The sequence below is a fragment of the Pseudophryne corroboree genome, chromosome 2 (assembly GCF_028390025.1).
Source record: "Pseudophryne corroboree isolate aPseCor3 chromosome 2, aPseCor3.hap2, whole genome shotgun sequence".
NCBI lineage: Eukaryota > Metazoa > Chordata > Amphibia > Anura > Myobatrachidae > Pseudophryne > Pseudophryne corroboree.
Window position 1 is genome coordinate 913062591 of NC_086445.1, and position 19068 is coordinate 913081658.

Genomic DNA, 19068 nt, shown 5'->3' on the forward strand with positions numbered 1-19068 from the left:
GCATCCTTAATAGCCAACAATTCCCGGTTACCCACGTCATAATTCATCTCGGCAGGCGAAAATTTACGGGAAAAGTAAGCACAGGGATGAAGGCGATTATCAGACACCCCCATCTGAGAGAGCACTGCCCCAATACCCATCTCAGAGGCATCCACCTCCACCACAAAAGGACGCTCTGGATCTGGGTGTCGCAGCACCTTGGCCGAGACAAATGCCCTTTTGAGACGGGCAAAAGCCGCTTTGGCCTCACAAGACAAGTGAGCAACATCCGCCCCTTTCTTAGTGAGTGCCACCAAGGGCGCCACTATAGACGAAAATCCAGCGATAAATCGTCTATAAAAATTTGCAAAGCCCAGAAAACGCTGAAGCGCCTTCAAACTAGTGGGCTGCACCCAATCCAGGACTGCCTGTACCTTGGAACCCTCCATTTGGAAACCTTCTGGGGAGATAATATATCCTAGAAATGCGATTTGCTGAACTTCAAATTCGCACTTCTCCAGCTTCGCCCCAAGCCGGTGGTCTCTGAGTTTCTGGAGGACTAAGCGTACATGCTTCCGATGTTCCTCCAGGTAATGGGAGAAGATTAGGATGTCATCTAAGTATACAACTAAGAATCTATCCAAATATTCCCTGAGCACATCGTTCATGAAGTCCTGGAAGACTGCCGGGGCATTACAGAGCACAAAAGGCATCACCAAATATTCATAATGCCCTGAGTGGGTATTAAAGGCAGTCTTCCATTCATCCCCCTCTCTTATTCGGATTAGATTGTACGCACCGCGTAGGTCAATCTTAGAAAAAATGGTGGCAGTACGAAGCTGGTCAAACAAGACCGAAATGAGAGGCAGTGGGTATGAGTTTTTAATCGTGATACGGTTCAATTCCCTGAAGTCGATGCAGGGTCGCAACGAACCGTCCTTTTTACCCACGAAGAAGAACCCCGACCCAACTGAAGACTGTGAAGGTCTGATAAATCCCTTAGCCAAGTTCTCCTGAATGTACTCTGCCATAGCCTGAGTCTCAGGACGTGACAGGGAGTACAACCTGCTCTTGGGAAACTTAGCATTCGGCAACAAATCAATGGCACAGTCATAGGGGCGATGGGGAGGTAGTACCTCTGCAACTCTTTTGGAGAACACGTCCGCAAAATCTGCATAACATCCTGGCAATCCTGGCAAACTTAGCTGCGAACGCCTGACTGGAAGGCTCAAGCAACTCCTGAAACAATCAGTACCCCAACTAAGAATCTCCCCAGAGACCCAGTCAAATTGAGGATTGTGGGCCCTTAACCAGGGTAACCCCAACACCAATGGGGCAAAAGAACAGACAGTCACATAAAAGGACAATTTTTCAGAGTGTGTGGCTCCAATAAACAAAGAAATCTGGCTGGTGCAAGAGGTAATTTTACCCTGGGATAATGGTTCCCCGTTTAACCCACAAATCTCAATTTCCGATGCCAAGGGTACTAAGGGAACAGAGTGTTTCAGGGCGAATTGGCGGTCCATAAAAACCCCGTCGGCCCCACTGTCCACAAAGGCCTCAATCTTGACAGTTTGACCGAGGATCTTCAAGGTCACCGGAATGATAAAAGTCTTTTTGGGAAATTCCGACTTCTGACCTGACAGGATATTTCCCATCACCCTCAGGCCCTGAAGTTTTCCGGCTTTTCTGGGCATGATACTACCACATGACCTTTATTCCCACAGTACAAACATAACCCCTGCTGTCTCCTCCGCGTCTTCTCACGCGAGGAGAGGCGGGTAGCCCCAATCTGCATAGGCTCATCGGAAAATTCCTCAGAGTCTGAGGTTCCCTTGGGAAAGAAGGAAACCTCGGTCTCCCTTTCAAGCCTGCGCTCTCTCAGCCATCTATCCACCCGAATGGATAACTGCATGAGCTGATCCAAGCTATCAGGCAAGGGATATTGTACCAGTTGGTCTTTTAACTGGTTAGAAAGACCTCTTTGGTACTGGTGTCTCAGGGCTGGGTCATTCCACTGGGTATCATGGGCCAACTTCCGAAACTCCGTACAATAAACCTCAACTGGCCTTCGCCCTTGCTTAAGGATCGAAATCTGAGCCTCGGCTGAGGCCGTCTTGTCAGGGTCATCATACAACATGCCCAGTGCCGTAAAAAAAGCATCAACACTTTTAAGCGACGGACAGTCAGGCTGCAACCCATATGCCCAGACCTGTGGGTCTCCTTGTAGCAAGGAAATCACTATGCCCACCCGCTGAATCTCCGACCCAGAAGACTGAGGCCTAAGCTGGAAATATAGCTTGCAGCTCTCCTTGAAACAAAAGAACTGCGAGCGATCTCCAGAAAAACGATCCGGGAGATTTACTTTCGGCTCCTTAATCCCTGAAGGTACTGCTGCTGTAGGAGCTCCGCCAGCGGCCTGCGAGGTGTGCATTTTAATGGACAAATCATTAAATTGTCGAGTCAGGACCTGCACCTGATCGACCACCTGTTGCAAAGTATTTTGAGGGGTATGCTCCATATTCCCACAATATTTCAACAGGAGTATTAGGCTGCTGAATATGTTATGCACACCAGTGCCAGCAGGAATGTACTGGTGTCTGAACGGTGAGGGATGCAAAACAAATGAACTCACAGACAGACTGGGGAATATGACATTACATACACAGAAGGTGACAGGGTAACAAAATAAACACAAAGTGAAAAGAGAAGCCCAAAGGCTAAGAAACTGGGTGTCTCCCTAGTATTAGGAATGCTCAGATGGAAAGAAGCGAGATGTAGTGATTTAATACGTAGAGAACCCGAAATGCTGTTGCTAAGGGCAACAGCAAAACCCTAAAGGGTTACCAATGGGTGTGGCAGTAAACTCCTTGGTCAGAGATTGAATAATAGACACAAGGAGAGTCTCCACAATCCTAGTCCTCACTTGCAGTGCACTGGTTCAGCTTACTGCCACTAAACTGACACCTGTACACCTTGCACAGTGAGAAAGGATTTTGGCAGGCAAGTCTGAGAATACAGCCGCAAACTTGCTAGGTTCACAGAGTAGCAAAAGAACCCCAGCAGGTTAAACGACTGACTCCAGTCTTACTGCTAGGTCTGGATTGGCAGAGTGTAATACCAAATCCCAAGGCCTATTTGCAGTAAGCAACAAACAAATACAAGTTTACACAGTACTAGCTAGCTTTCAGGAACTGACTAACCAACAAAGATTCAGCAGCATCTGCCTAACCTGAGAAGAGGGTTTATATAGCAGGTGCTGTCCACGCCCCACTCAGACCTCCCAGACTGTGAGCACAAAAACCAGCACCGGATCCCCTGCCGTGCACAGAGCCTGTAACCACTGCACAGCAAGAGACCCGAACCGGAGTATCAGCTACGCTCAGGTTACTCCGCTAGCACTTGTCTCCCGGTTGCCATGACGACGTGGCAGCACAGAGCAGGAGACCCTAACAATAAGTCAGTGACAAGTTCAAAAACTTTGGGCGACAGCGGAAGCAGTCCACTGACCAGTAAATCCCTTCCTCTTGTAACCAAGCTCCCGCAAACCACACCACCAACTCCCTCAGTGTCAATTTCCTCCTTACCCAGGAAAGCCAATAGTCCTGCAGACCATGTCACTGGCAAGTCTGACGAGTCCTCTCCTGCCTGGGATTCCTCCGATGCATCCTTGAGTGTAACGCCTACTGCTGCTGGCGCTGCTGTTGTTGCTGCTGGGAGTCGATCGTCATCCCAGAGGGGAAGTCGGAAGACCACTTGTACTACTTCCAGTAAGCAATTGATTGTCCAACAGTCCTTTGCGAGGAAGATGAAATATCACAGCAGTCATCCTGTTGCAAAGCGGATAACTCAGGCCTTGACAACTATGTTGGTGTTAGACGTGTGTCCAGTATCCGCCGTTAGTTCACGAGGAACTAGAGAATTGCTTGAGGTAGTGTGCCCCCGTTACCAAATACCATCTAGGTTCCACTTCTCTAGGCAGGCAATACCGAGAATGTACACGGACGTCAGAAAAAAACTCACCAGTGTCCTAAAAAATGCAGTTGTACCCAATGTCCACTTAACCACGGACATGTGGACAAGTGGAGCAGGGCAGACTCAGGACTATATGACTGTGAAAGCCCACTGGGTAGATGTATTGCCTCCCGCTGCAAGAACAGCAGCGGCGGCACCAGTAGCAGCATCTCGCAAACGCCAACTTGTTCCTAGGCAGGCTACGCTTTGTATCACCGCTTTCCAGAATACGCACACAGCTGAAAACCTCTTACGGCAACTGAGGAAGATCATCGCAGAATGGCTTACCCCAATTGGACTCTCCTGGGGATTTGTGGCATCGGACAACGCCAGCAATATTGTGCGTGCATTACATCTGGGCAAATTCCAGCACGTCCCATGTTTTGCACATACCTTGAATTTGGTGGTGCAGAATTATTTAAAAAACGACAGGGGTGTGCAAGAGATGCTGTCGGTGGCCAGAAGAATTGCGGGCCACTTTCGGCGTACAGGCACCGCGTACAGAAGACTGGAGCACCACCAAAAACACCTGAACCTGCCCTGCCATCATCTGAAGCAAGAGGTGGTAACGAGGTGGAATTCAACCCTCTATATGCTTCAGAGGATGGAGGAGCAGCAAAAGGCCATTCAAGCCTATACATCTGCCCACGATATAGGCAAAGGAGGTGGAATGCACCTGTCTCAAGCGCAGTGGAGAATGATTTCAACGTTGTGCAAGGTTCTGCAACCTTTTGAACTTGCCACACGTGAAGTCAGTTCAGACACTGCCAGCCTGAGTCAGGTCATTCCCCTCATCAGGCTTTTGCAGAAGAAGCTGGAGGCATTGAAGGAGGAGCTAAAACAGAGCGATTCCGCTAGGCATGTGGGACTTGTGGATGGAGCCCTTCATTCGCTTAACCAGGATTCACGGGTGGTCAATCTGTTGAAATCAGAGCACTACATTTTGGCCACCGTGCTCGATCCTAGATTTAAAACCTACGTTGGATCTCTCTTTCCGGCAGACACAAGTCTGCAGAGGTTCAAAGACCTGCTGGTGAGAAAATTGTCAAGTCAAGCGGAACGTGACCTGTCAACATCTCCTCCTTCACATTCTCCCGCAACTGGGGGTGCGAGGAAAAGGCTACGAATTCCGAGCCCACCCGCTGGCGGTGATGCAGGGCAGTCTGGAGCGACTGCTGATGCTGACATCTGGTCCGGACTGAAGGACCTGCCAACGATTACTGACATGTCGTCTACTGTCACTGCATATGATTCTCTCACCATTGAAAGAATGGTGGAGGATTATATGAGTGACCGCATCCAAGTAGGCACGTCACACAGTCCGTACGTATACTGGCAGGAAAAAGAGGCAATTTGGAGGCCCTTGCACAAACTGGCTTTATTCTACCTAAGTTGCCCTCCCTCCAGTGTGTACTCCGAAAGAGTGTTTAGTGCCGCTGCTCACCTTGTCAGCAATCGGCGTACGAGGTTACTTCCAGAAAATGTGGAGAAGATGATGTTCATTAAAATGAATTATAATCAATTCCTCCATGGAGACATTCACCAGCAGCAATTGCCTCCAGAAAGTACACGGGGACCTGAGATGGTGGATTCCAGTAGGGACGAATTAATAATCTGTGAGGAGGGGGATGTACACAGTGAAAGGGGTGAGAAATCGGACGATGAGGAGGAGGTGGACATCTTACCTCTGTAGAGCCAGTTTGTGCAAGGAGAGATTGATTGCTTCTTTTTTGGTGGGGGCCCAAACCAACCAGTCATTTCAGTCACAGTCGTGTGGCAGACCCTGTCGCTGAAATGATGGGTTCGTTAAAGTGTGCATGTCCTGTTTATACAACATAAGGGTGGGTGGGAGGGCCCAAGGACAATTCCATCTTGCACCTATTTTTTCTTTCATTTTTCTTTGCGTCATGTGCTGTTTGGGGAGTATTTTTTTGAAGGGCCATCCTGCGTGACACTGCAGTGCCACTCCTAGATGGGCCAGGTGTTTGTGTCGGCCACTTGGGTCGCTTAGCTTAGTCACACAGCTACCTCGGTGCAAATTTTAGGACTAAACATAATGGTGTGAGGTGTTCAGAATAGACTGAAAATGAGTGGAAATTATGGTTATTGAGGTTAATAATACTATGGGATCAAAATGACCCCCAAATTCTATTATTTAAGCTGTTTTTTAGGGTTTTTTGAAAAAAACACCCGAATCCAAATCACACCCGAATCCGACAAAAAAATTTCGGTGAGGTTTTGCCAAAACGCGTTCGAACCCAAAACACGTCCGCGGAACCGAACCCAAAACCAAAACACAAAACCCGAAAAATTGCCGGTGCACATCACTAATATATATATATATATATATATATATATAGTAGTAACAAAGTATATACTGCTGCATCTTTGTACAATGCCCACATAAACCATCGGATTTATATGTGTGTGTGAATCTGGCTCTGATACTAGCCAGTGCCTCCCCAGACATTGACCTCACCTACTGATGTATCTAGGGGGGTCATTCTGAGTTGATCGCTCACTAGCTATTGTTTGCAGCACTGCGATCAGATAGTCGTCGCCTATGGGGGAGTGTATTTTCGCTTTGCAAGTGTGTGAACGCTTGTGCAGCCGAGCAGTAAAAAAACAGTTTGTACAGTTTCTGAGTAGGTCTGAACTTACTCAGCCGCTGCGATCACTTCAGCCTGTCAGGTCCCGGAATTGACGTCAGACACCCGCCCTGCAAACGCTTGGACACGCCTACATTTTTTCAAACACTCCCAGAAAACGGTCAGTTGACTCCGATAAACGCCCTCTTCCTGTCAATCTCCTTGCGATCGTATGTGCGAATGGATTTTTCGTAAAATCCATCGCTCAGCAACGATCCGCGTTGTACTCGTATGACGCGCCTGCGCATTGCGGTGCATACGCATCCCCACATTTGCCGAGTTTTGACCTGATCGCAGCGCTGCAAAAAATAGCTAGCGTGCGATCAGGTCGGAATGACCCCCTATATTGGGTGCAGTTTGTGCAGTGCACATGCCCCCCCCCCCCCCCCCCCGCATCCAGGGGTGCCCACACCGACACATTGCACCTATTTCTTCAGTACTCACCTCTCAGGAGTCCAGCATCCTCTGCGGCAGTCCTGCAAAATGACTGGGAAAATAGCCGGAGTTTTGCACATGCGAAGTAGGGGGAATTGTACTAATAATGCGTAGCAGACTTTAGCACTTAGGGCCTAATTCAGACCTGATCGCAGTAGCAAATTTGTTCTCTACTGGGCAAAACCGTGGGCCTAATTCATAGTTGATCGCAGCAGCAAATTTGTTAGCAGTTGGACAAAACCATGGGGGTCATTCCGAGTTGTTCGCTCGTTGCCGATTTTCGCTATGCTGCGATTTGTTGCAAACTGCGCATACGCAAGGCACGCAGGGCGCATAGTTATTTAACTAAAAACATAGCAGATTTGCTGTGGATTCTGGGACGCTTTTCAGTCGCACTGCTGATTGGTGAATGATTGACAGGAAAGGGGCGTTTCTGGGTGGTAACTCAGCGTTTTCCCGGCGTTTGCAAAAAACCCAGGCGTGTCAGGGAAAAACGCGGAGGTCTGGAGAAACGGGGGAGTGGCTGGCCGAACGCAGGGCATGTTTGTGACGTCAAACCAGGAACTAAACGGACTGAGCTGATCGCAGTCTGTGAGTAGGTCTGGAGCTACTGAGAAGCTGCAAAGAATTATTTATTAGCAATTCTGATAATCTTTCGTTCGCTATTCTGCTAAATTAAGATACACTCCCAGAGGGCGGCGGCCTAGCGTGTGCAATGCTGCTAAAAGCAGCTAGCGAGCGAACAACTCGGAATGAGGGCCCATGTACACTACAGGGGGGGGTAGATGTAACATGTGCAGAGAGAGATAGATTTGGGTGGGGTGTGTTCAAACTGAAATCTAAACTGCAGTGTAATAATAAAGCAGCCAGTATTTACCCTGCACAGAAACAATATAACCCACCCTCATCTAACTCTCTCTGCACGTTATATCTGCCACACCTGCAGTGTACATGGGGGGGGGTCATTTCGAGTTGATCTCTAGCTGCCATTGTGCGCAGCGCAGCGATCAGGCTAAAAATTGGCATTTCTACGCATGCGTATGCACCGCAATGCGCAGGCGCGTCGTACAGGTACAATGAGCATCGTGGGTTTGCACAGAGTCTAACGAACATTCCTGTCGCACAGCCGAATGCAGGAAGATCGACATGAAGTGAGCGTTTCTGGGTGTGAACTGACCGTTTTCAGGGAGTGCTTAGAAAAACACAGGCGTGGCAGAAAACATGCAGGCGTGGCTTGGCGTTCGCTGGGCGGGTGTGTGACGTCAAAAGCCGTCCCTCCATCGTTAGAATCAACGCACACGAAGAGTAACTACAGGGCTGGTCTTGTTTTGCACAAAAGGATTTTGCAGGCACTCTGCTGCACAAGCGTTCGCACTTCTGCAAAGCGAAAATACACTCCCCAGTGGGCGGCGACAATGCGTTTGCACTGTTGCTAAAAACTGCTAGCGAGCGATCAACTCGGAATGACCCCCATGGTTTTGGCCAACTGCTAACAAATTTGCTGCTGCGATCAACTCTGTATTACTCCCCATGTGCACTGAGATAGGGCAGATGTAACATGTGCAGAGGGAGTTAGATTTGGGTGGGTTATTTTGTTTCTTTGCAGGGTAAATATACTGGTTGCTTTACTTTTTCACTTTCAGTTGGAACACACCCCACCCAAATCTAACTCTCTCTGCACATGTTATTTCTGCCCCCCCCCCCTCCCCCTGCAGTGCACATGGTTTTGCCCATTACAGAACAAATTTGCTGCTGCAATCAGGTCTGAATTAGGCCCTCACAACGTTGCCCGGCTACCGGCAAGAGAAAGGAAAGGGCCCCTAGTTGGAGACTGCATATGGGCCCCCTACCCTCTTAATAGCATACACCCCTGTATTCTGGCTGCATGTTCTCAGTGGGCGGACATACAATAAATGCAGTGGCGGAACTAGCGAGCGGTGGGCCCATGTGCAACAAAATGCTTTGCCCCCCCCCCCCCCTCATCCCATTCAAGTCCACCCCCTCACCCCTGGAGAGGATCTGGTGAGGGGAACCTGCTCAGGCCCAGGGAAATGGATACCTAGCAACAGTGCCGTAACTAGACATTTTAGCGCTGTGTGCAAGAAACGGTATCGGAGCCCCCCCACTCCATGTAAAACAGGGGCAGTGTGCGCCATAGGCGCGCGGAAAAAGATAGGGGCGCGGCTTCGTGGGAAAGGGGTGTGGCCACAAAATAATACCAATTCAGATAACGGTGCACAGTAGTATCCATTATTCAAATTACGCCGCACGGTAGCACCACTACACCAGGTAGAGCCCCTTTTACACTTTACGGCGGACAGATTCCCCTTTTTACACATTACGGCAGACAGTGTCCCCATTTTTACACATTACGGCAGACTGCATCCCATTTTTACAAGGCAAGAGATGCAAACTCAATATAATATATTAATATATATATATATATATATATATATATAATTGTGTTTCTATACATATGCAACACAATTAAAGACATTTGAAACAACTAATTCCTACCAGGGGCTGTTGCTGCAGGCAACAGTGCAAGCAAATGGCTGACTCACCATGCACATAGGGAATGACCAGAGGCGTCATGAGGGGGGTGCGGGGGGTGCGGCCCGCACCCAGGTGTCACCCTTCAATGGGGTGACACCAAAAAGAGCTGCACACCCGCACACCCATCCACAGATACGTCTGCGGCTGCACCCACACTTATTCCTCCCCAGCACCGCACCCCCGCCGACTTCATCACCGGACAGCGGTGATATACACACCGGCCCGCCTGTACACCGCCGCGGCGCCACGGTGACCGGGTCCGTACTACTATCACCATGGTGATGAGCTATAAACTGTTGCCGGGTGCTGTACGTCACGAGTGACGTCATACGCACGCCTGCACCGCATGCCTTGCTGGGAGGGAGAATGGGAGGAGACTTTGCTGGGCAGGGAGGACGGCCGTTACCAGAGGGAGCTGTACTGCAGGGACTAAAGTGCGCACCTCATTGCCTTCTTCTCTGGCTGGCTGTGAGCTGTTTCAGCTGAGAGAGGGTGTGTATGTTTGATTCAATGTTTTACAGTTTACAATTACATTATAAACCATTATTACTTGAGTAAAAAAAAATGTTTTGAATAAAAAAAAATGTTTTGAGTGTGTGTGTGTATATATATATATATATATATATATATACATATGTGTGTATATATATATATATATATGTATGTATGAGTCTGAATACCTCCGCCGCCACATTGAGCTCTTGCCACGCGGCCGCTCCTGATTGGCTGCCGGTCCGCAAAATAGTAGCGCCGCGGTCATAGGAGCTGCAGTGCTGCCGACCACAGCCTCCTCCTCCTTGCACCGCCGCCGCCCTCTGCCTCCTCCTCCACTACACCGGCGCTGCCCTCAGACACCCCACCGTTGCCCTCAGTCCTTCTCTGCACCTCCGCCTCCTCTGCACCATGCCAATCACAGCCATCTCATCCACCGCCCCGCAGACCACAGCATCCTCAGCACCGCCGCTGCTAAATAGGTAATCTTACCCTGCTGCCTTTCTCTCGCCCTAGTCCCTACTATGTGCCCTTGCTGTCCCTCTCTCTGTCCCTATGTCCCTGCTGTCACTTTCCCTGTCCATCTGTCACTCTCCCTGTCCCTGTTGTCACTTTCCCAGTCAATCTGTCACTCTCCCTGTTCCTATGTCCCTGCTGTCACTCTCCCTGCTCCTGCTGTCACTTTCCTTGTCTCTCTGTCCCTGTCCCTGCTGTCACTCTCCCTGAATTTTGTGTCATACAGTGTGCTATAATGTGAATTTCGGCTTAAACCGTGTGCTGTAATGTGAATTTCGGCTCATTCAGTGTACTGTAATGTGAATTTCGGCTCATACAGTATGCTATAATGTGAATTTCGGCTCATACCGTGTGCTATAATGTGAATTTCGGCTCATTCAGTGTGCTATAATGTGAATTTCGGCTTATGCCGTGTGCTAAAATGTGAATTTTGGCTCATGCAGTGTGCTATAATGTGATTTTTGACTCATTCTGTGTGTTATAATGTGAAAACTAGTACAAAAACATAACTAAGGGTTCCGTGTATTGTGATACGGGAGGGTGGCATGGGGGGTGACACCGTGAGTTACCACACCGGGTGACACCAACCCTAGTGACGCCTCTGGGAATGACCAGCAGCTCCTGCTCCTCTCCCTCCCTCCCTCCCATTATGACAGTGGGCGCCGGGGACGGCCACGAGATCTTGGCGTGATGCTATCAGATCCCCTACGCCCAAACACAGAGAGAGGAAGCCAAGGGACAGAATATAAACAGGAAGGGGGAGGAGCTGAGTTAGCTGCCCCTCCTCGCTTTCCTGATGGACAGCTTGCAGCAGCATTTTATTACAATGCAGGAGTACATGTGGAGGAGGAGGCGCTGGAGAGAGAAGGAGATAGGAGAGCGTTCCCTCCTTACAGTAGCAGCCAGTGAGACCAGTAAGTTTGTATGAGGGAGGGATGGCCCCTCCTCCCTCTCCGGCCGGGACCCCACCTCCCCCTTCAGCCGGGCTGCCGCAGGCGCTGACTGTGTTAACACTGGCGGCGGGCGGCAGCGTAGCTGGTGCCTGGTTTGTGTGTGACACGGGCCGCGGGCGGGAGTGTAGCTGGTGCCCCTGGTCTGTGTGTGACACGGGCGGTGGGCGGGAGTGTAGCTCGCGGGCCGCGGCGGCATGATACAATGAGTCATTGTGACTCATTGTAATGCCGGCGGCTGTGGGCCCCTTGAGTGCGGCGGGGCCTCAGTGCAATGCACTGGCTGCACTGCCAGTAGTTCCGCCCCTGAATAAATGGTTGAACACTACACGTTTGGTTTTACACTAATATGTATTTTCAACTTCAGTGCTGTCAGCTGCAATTTCTACTTTACTTGTAAGCTTCTTGTCCTGATATCTATATGAGCTGTCCTGCATTAGTTTCATTATTTTCCCCCCAGATCAACAGAAGGAAAACATTTTGCATGAATGCTTCCAATAAACTGTATGTTCTAAAACTAATGTATTACCTTTGTGATTATGAATAGCAAGAAATAAACCCTGTCAGAGAAGCTGTAAAAGTGCCATAAATCGGCTTGAAATATGTTTAGTTCCCAGCCTATACCCAACCTATGCATATCATTTTCATTTATAATAATTTTTCTATATATTATCTATTCTATTCAATGTGCTGCTAAAACTGCAACAAACTAAATAAAATACTGGTAATCTATTATATATACTGCTCCAAAAAAAAAAGGGAACACTTTAACAACACAATGTAACTCCAAGTCAATCACACTTCTGTGAAATCAAACTGTCCACTTAGGAAGCAACACTGATTGACAATCAATTTCACATGCTGTTGTGCTAATGGAATAGACAACAGGTGGAAATTATAGGCAATTAGCAAGACACCCCCAATAAAGGAGTTGTTCTGCAGGTGGTGACCACAGACCACTTCTCAGCTCTTATGCTTTCTGGCTGATGTTTTGGTCACTTTTGAAAGCTGGCGGTGCTTTCACTCTAGTGCATACTTGCCTACCTGACCCTCTCCATTAGGGAGAAAATGCTCTGTTCCTGGACTTTCCTGGTAATGTATGATTGCCATCACCTGTGGTGAGCTAGTTAATTGATAAGAAAGGTGTTTCACCACAGGCAGTGGCGGATCCAGGGGGGGGGGGGCACCAAGGCACGTGCCCCCCCTGTCGTTTAGAAGAAGAATTTTTTTTTAATTGATAGTGCACGACACTGTAAGGGAAAATGGGACGCTCCAATCTCCGCGGCGGCGGCCCCTGCAGTACGGGGGGGAGATGGTGCAGTCCTGTTGCTAGACTGCACTGAAGTCCCCCTCTGTCCGGTCCGCGTCCTGCTGCTGAGTGCCGTCCTGACACCCGTGCTGCTGCCAGCTGCTGTGCGGCGCTGGCAGCATGAAAAGCCCACTCCCCCCTTCCCTCACCTGTGTGTCAGTGGCTCGGTACATATCAAAGGAGGGGGCGGAGCTACACGGATCGGAATGGGTGGAGCTAACCGGGACAGAAGGGGCGGAGCTACACGGACCAGGCTGCTGCAGTGCTGTACTGGGGGAGACAGTGGCTTAGGTAAGTGGTGGGTGACAGAGAAATGTGTGTGTGTGTGTGTGTGTGTGTGTGTGTGTGTGTGTGTGTGTGTGTGTGTGTGTGTGTGTGTGTGTGTATATGGTGGGTGTGTATGTGTGTGTCTATGTGTGTGAATTGTGTGTGTGCGCACACGTTTTATGGACGCTACTACTGGGGGGGTGTATTACGTGTAAGGACGCAACTACAGGGGGGGCATTACATATAATGACGCTACTACTACTGGGGGGGCATTACATATAATGACGCTACTACTACTGGGGGGGCATTACGTATAAGGATGCTACTACTACTGGAAGGGGCATTATGTATAAGGACGCTACTACTACTTGGAGTGCACTACGTATAAGGACGCTACTACTACTGGGGGGGCATTACGTATAAGGACGCTACTACTACTGGGGAGGCATTATGTATAAGGACGCTAATACTACTGGGGGGGGCATTATGCATAAGGACGCTACTACTACGAGTGGGGCATTACGTATAAGATAAATAAGATTGTGCTACATTTTGGCGTAAATTTAAATGGGGGTACTATTGTGTTGCCATGCCCCTTACTTGTGAGACCACACCCCTTTTCCCGGCGCGCGCCAAAGGATTATGGGAGGGCGCAAATTTATAGTTTGCAGGGGGGCGCCGAACACCCTAGCACCGGCCCTGCTGCAGCCAGATCTCCATATCTGACATCAGGTAAAGGTCCGCTCCCCATCCTACCCCTGGTACCTTCCGTCCACTCTTCTCAATGCCAGTACCAGGGAACAGTTTCCATAGCAGGGGGCCATCAACAGTGTTAGTGTGGGGGTACAGGGGTGGTATATCAGTGGGTAGGGGTAATTCTTTGTGTGCCCCCCACCAGCCCACTGCGCCCATCGATGTCATTGCCCCCCCACCTAGAACCTACCTGCCAGTTCAGTGACAGGGATCCCCCTGCCCCCTTCCCATCCTGCCTAGCGTCCCCCACCATCTCACTGGCCCCCCTCCCATCCCAATGTCTCCCACCCTACCAGCCCTGGGTATTCCCTCCCTTATTAAGCCCAGTGTACCCCCTTCTCCAACATAGTGCCACCCCTTCCGACCATGTCAGTGCCTATTTCCCATTCAGCCCAGTGACCCCCTATATACAGATGTGTCCACTTACATCTTTGCTTTTTTACCAATTTGGCACAACATGCAAAACACGGCTAAGCCGTTTTTCACGAGTAGCGTGTGGATAAATTTAAAAGAATTTATTTGCCATAATAGAATATGTATAAAGTAACATATTAAACAAGCAAATTAAGAAAAATCACAAGGCATGACTAAATCTCTGAGTCTAAGGCATGCAAAACTGTGCCATACATGGCGGGATATAGCAAAGATGTATGTGGACACATCTGTATCATCCACTGCCTCTCCCCATCAACCTCTATCTGGTGTCATCCATTGTCTCTCCCTGTCACCCTTTTAATGTCACCCACTACCTTTCCCTGTCTCCTACTGCCTCTGCCGTCACCTTCTCCCTCTCATCATCCACTTCCTCTCCCTGTCACCCTCTCCTTTCACACACTGCCTTTCCCCTGCATCACTATATCGACATCCGCCTCTCTCTACTGTTACCCTCTTCAAAGCATCACCCTCTCCCTCTCCATGTCAACTTTTCCCTGTCACCCACTGTGTCTCCGTGTCTACCATTCCTGTCACCCACTAGCTCATGGATACAGCATTCCCTTTGAAGCCACGCTTATTATTGTGGGCCACACCTACTTTCCCAGGAGCGTGCTTGCCTTTGGCGCACAAAGTACCCCCCAAGTCATGGTGCCCCCCCTGTCATTTTTTTATGGATCCGCCCATGACCACAGGTGATGGCAATCATACATTACCAGGAAAGCCCAGGAACAGAGCATTTTCTCCCTCATGGAGAGGGTCAGGTAGGCAAGTATGCTCTAGTGGTAGCATGAGACGGAGTCTACAACCCACACAAGTGGCTCAGGTAGTGCAGCTCATCCAGGATGGCACATCAATGCGAGCTGTGGCAAGAAGGTTTGCTGTGTCTGTCAGCGTAGTGTCCAGAGCATGGAGGCGCTACCAGGAGACAGGCCAGTACATCAGGAGATGTGAAGGAGGCCGTAGGAGGGCAACAACCCAGCAGCAGGACCGCTACCTCCGCCTTTGTGCAAGGAGGAACAGGAGGAGCGCTGCAAGAGCCCTGCAAAATTACCTCCAGCAAGCCACAAATGTTCAAGTGTCTACTCAAACGATCAGAAACAGAATCCATGAGGGAGGTATGAGGGCCCGACGTCCACAGGTGGGGGTTGTGCTTACAGCCCAACACCGTGCAGGACGTTTAGCATTTGCCAGCGAACACCAAGATTGGCAAATTCGCCACTGGCGCCCTGTGCTCTTCACAGATGAAAGCAGGTTCTCACTGAGCACATGTGACAGACATGACAGAGTCTAGAGACGCCAAGGAGAACGTTCTGCTGCCTGCAACATCCTCCAGCATGACCGGTTTGGCAGTGGGTCAGTAATGGTGTGGGGTGGCATTTCTTTGGGGGGGCGCACAGCCCTCCATGTTCTCGCCAGAGGTAGCCTGACTGCCATTAGGTACCGAGATGAGATCCTCAGACCCCTTGTGAGACCATATGCTGGTGCGGTTGGCCCTGGGTTCCTCCTAATGCAAGACAATGCTAGACCTCATGTGGCTGGAGTGTGTCAGCAGTTCCTGCAAGACGAAGGCATTGATGCTATGGACTGGCCCGCCCGTTCCCCAGACCTGAATCCAATTGAGCACATCTGGGACATCATGTCTCGCTCCATCCACCAACGCCACGTTGCACCACAGACTGTCCAGGAGTTGGCGGATGCTTTAGTCCAGGTCTGGGAGGAGATCCCTCAGGAGACCATCCGCAACCTCATCAGGAGCATGCCCAGGCGTTGTAGGGAGGACATACAGGCACGTGGAGGCCACACACACTACTGAGCCTCATTTTGACTTGTTTTAAGGACATTACATCAAAGTTGGATCAGCCTGTAGTGTGTTTTTCCACTTTAATTTTGAGTGTGACTCCAAATCGAGACCTCCATGGGTTAATAAATTTGATTTCCATTGATAATTTTTGTGTGATTTTGTTGTCAGCACATTCAACTATGTAAAGAACAAAGTATTTAATAAGAACATTTCATTCATTCAGATCTAGGATGTGTTATTTTAGTGTTCCCTTTATTTTTTTGAGCAGTGTATATATATATATATATATATATATATATATATATTAAAGATGAGCGGGTTCGGATCTCTGAGACTTCCCACCAGAATCGGATCCCAGAACAAGGCAAAACATCATCATCCCGCTGTCGGATTCTCGCGGATTTTAGATTCCATATAAGGAGCCGCGCGTCGCCAACATTTTCACTCTAGACTTGGAGAGTGAGGGAGACAGACCTCTGTGGGTGGTGGCGTCGGGTGGGGTCAGTGTGTGCTCTCTAGGAAGGTATGGGTCGTTGGGTTGACACAACCTAGGTTGACAGTCATTAGGTAGACCACTGAAGGTCGACATGGGTATTAGGTTGACATGCACTAGGTTGACATGGGCATTAGGTCGACATGTGAAAAAGGTCGTCATGAGTTTTTGGACTTTTTTTGGTGTCGTTTTCTTCGTAAAGTGATGGGGAACCCCAATTAGTGCACCGTGTCCCCTCGCATGGGGGCAAGGTGCCTCACTCTGCTACTGCTGCGCTCAGCACAGGTTACCGTTCCCAATTGTTGTCCACGTGGATTGTAAAGTATGAAAAAGTCCAAAAATAAAAAAAATGTGAAAAACTCATGTCGACCTTTTGACCTGTCAACCTAGTACATGTCAACCTAATGCCCATGTCGACCTAGTGCATGTTGACCTAATGGCCATGTCCTTCAGTGGTCAACCTAATGACTGTCTACCTAAGTTGTGTCAACCTAACGACCATATCCACTCTAGTAGTGCTGTCCTGTGTGCTGTTAGGGGTGCTGTCCTGTCACTGTGGTGTCCTATGCTGTTAGGGTTGCTGCAGCTGTACATGGGTGTTGCTGTACAGGAGCACTGTCCTGTATGCTGTAAAAAATACAGGGGTGTTGTAAAGGCACACTAGCTCTGTCTTCTATGCTGTAACATTACTGTGGTGTTTTTAAAATACAGGGGTGCTGTCCCTGTCCTTTATGCTGTAAAAATACAGGTGTGCTGTAAAATACAGGGGTGCTGGTTCTGTCCTGTATGCTGTAAAAAATACAGGGGTGTTGTAAAGGTACAGTGGCCCTGTCTTGTATGCTGTAAAATTACAGGGGTGTTGTGAAAATAAATGTACACTGGCCCTGTCTTGTATGCTATAAAAATACAGGGGTGCTGTGAAAATAAAGGTACACTGGCCCGGTCTTGTATGCTGTAAAAATACAGGGGTGCTGTGAAAATAAAGGTACACTGGCCCTGTCTTGTATGCTGTAAAAATACAGGGGTGCTGTGAAAATACAGGGGTGCTGGCCTGTCCTGTATGCTGTAAAATGACAGGGGTGTTGTTGTTAAAATAATGGTACACTGGCCCTGTTTTATATGATCTAAAATTACAGGGGTGCTGGCCCTGTCCTGTATGCTGTAAAAAAACAGGGGTGCTGTGAAAATACAGGGGTGCTGGCCCTGTCCTGTATGCTGTAAAAATACAGGGGTGCTGTTGTTAAACTAAAGGTACACTGGCCCTGTCTTGTATGCTGTAAAATTACAGGGGTGTTGCTAAAATACAGGGGTGCTGGCTCTGTCCTGTATGCTGTAAAAATACAGGGGTGCTGTGAAAATACAGGGTGCTGGTTCTGTCCTGTATGCTGTAAAATAAAATACAGGGGTATTGTAAAGGTGCACTGGCCCTGTCTTGTATGCTGTAAAATTACAGGGGTGCTGTGAAAATAAATGTACACTGGCCCTTTCCTGTATGTTGTAAAAATACAGGGGTGCTGTGAAAATAAAGGTACACTGGCCCTGTCTTGTTTGTTGTAAAAATACAGGGATGCCGTGCAAGTCTGCGTACACCGTGCAAAAAGTTTTGCATACGCCGGTCAGCTGCAAATCCTTTCGCATCTCACTCACCATCAAATGATTTTCCAGTCTGTGAAGTCTGTGCGATAGAAACAGGCTATTCAGGGCCAGAGCTGACGTTACACACCCTCCAAGAAAACTCTTGGGAACACCTGCTTTTTTCCTGACACTCACCAGTTACCACCCCCAAACGTCCGCTTCCCTGTTAATCGACTTGCATACGCCTAGTGATCAAAAAACATGCAGGAATTTTTCGCAGTTTGGACTCGCGCATGCGCACAATGACTATACGCATGTGCAGTCGATCGATAATCGGCCGCCTTGCGAATTTGCGCAGCAACGATCAGGTTTGCATTACCTCCATTATTAAGATGAGAGGGCTGGTAAGTCAGCCAGGGTCAAATTTTTTAAAGCTTTCGGGTAATTCAAATATAAAGGCAGTGTTTACAATCTTAAGATTTTTATATCATTTAATTAGACTTACTTTTAATGATGTTATTTGCATACCCATAGTGTTTGTCCTCGTATTTGGGAAGCCAGGGCTGGTCTCCATGTGGCTGTGTCCTACTCCTTACTGTCCACCTCATAGGCATTTCTATAATGGGTACAGTGTGTGCAGTGCACACGGGCCCCTGGGTCCAGGTTGGCCCTCACCGCACACACTGCACTCATATATTATACTTACCCCTCCAGAGTCCCGTAACGGCGGCCCTGCACTGCGGACAGAAATCACTCGGAAAATGGCTGCCATGTCCATTTCCGAGTGATTTGCTCATGGGCACTGGAGATGTCCCTGGGAACAAGGTGTGGGCGCAATGTACCCT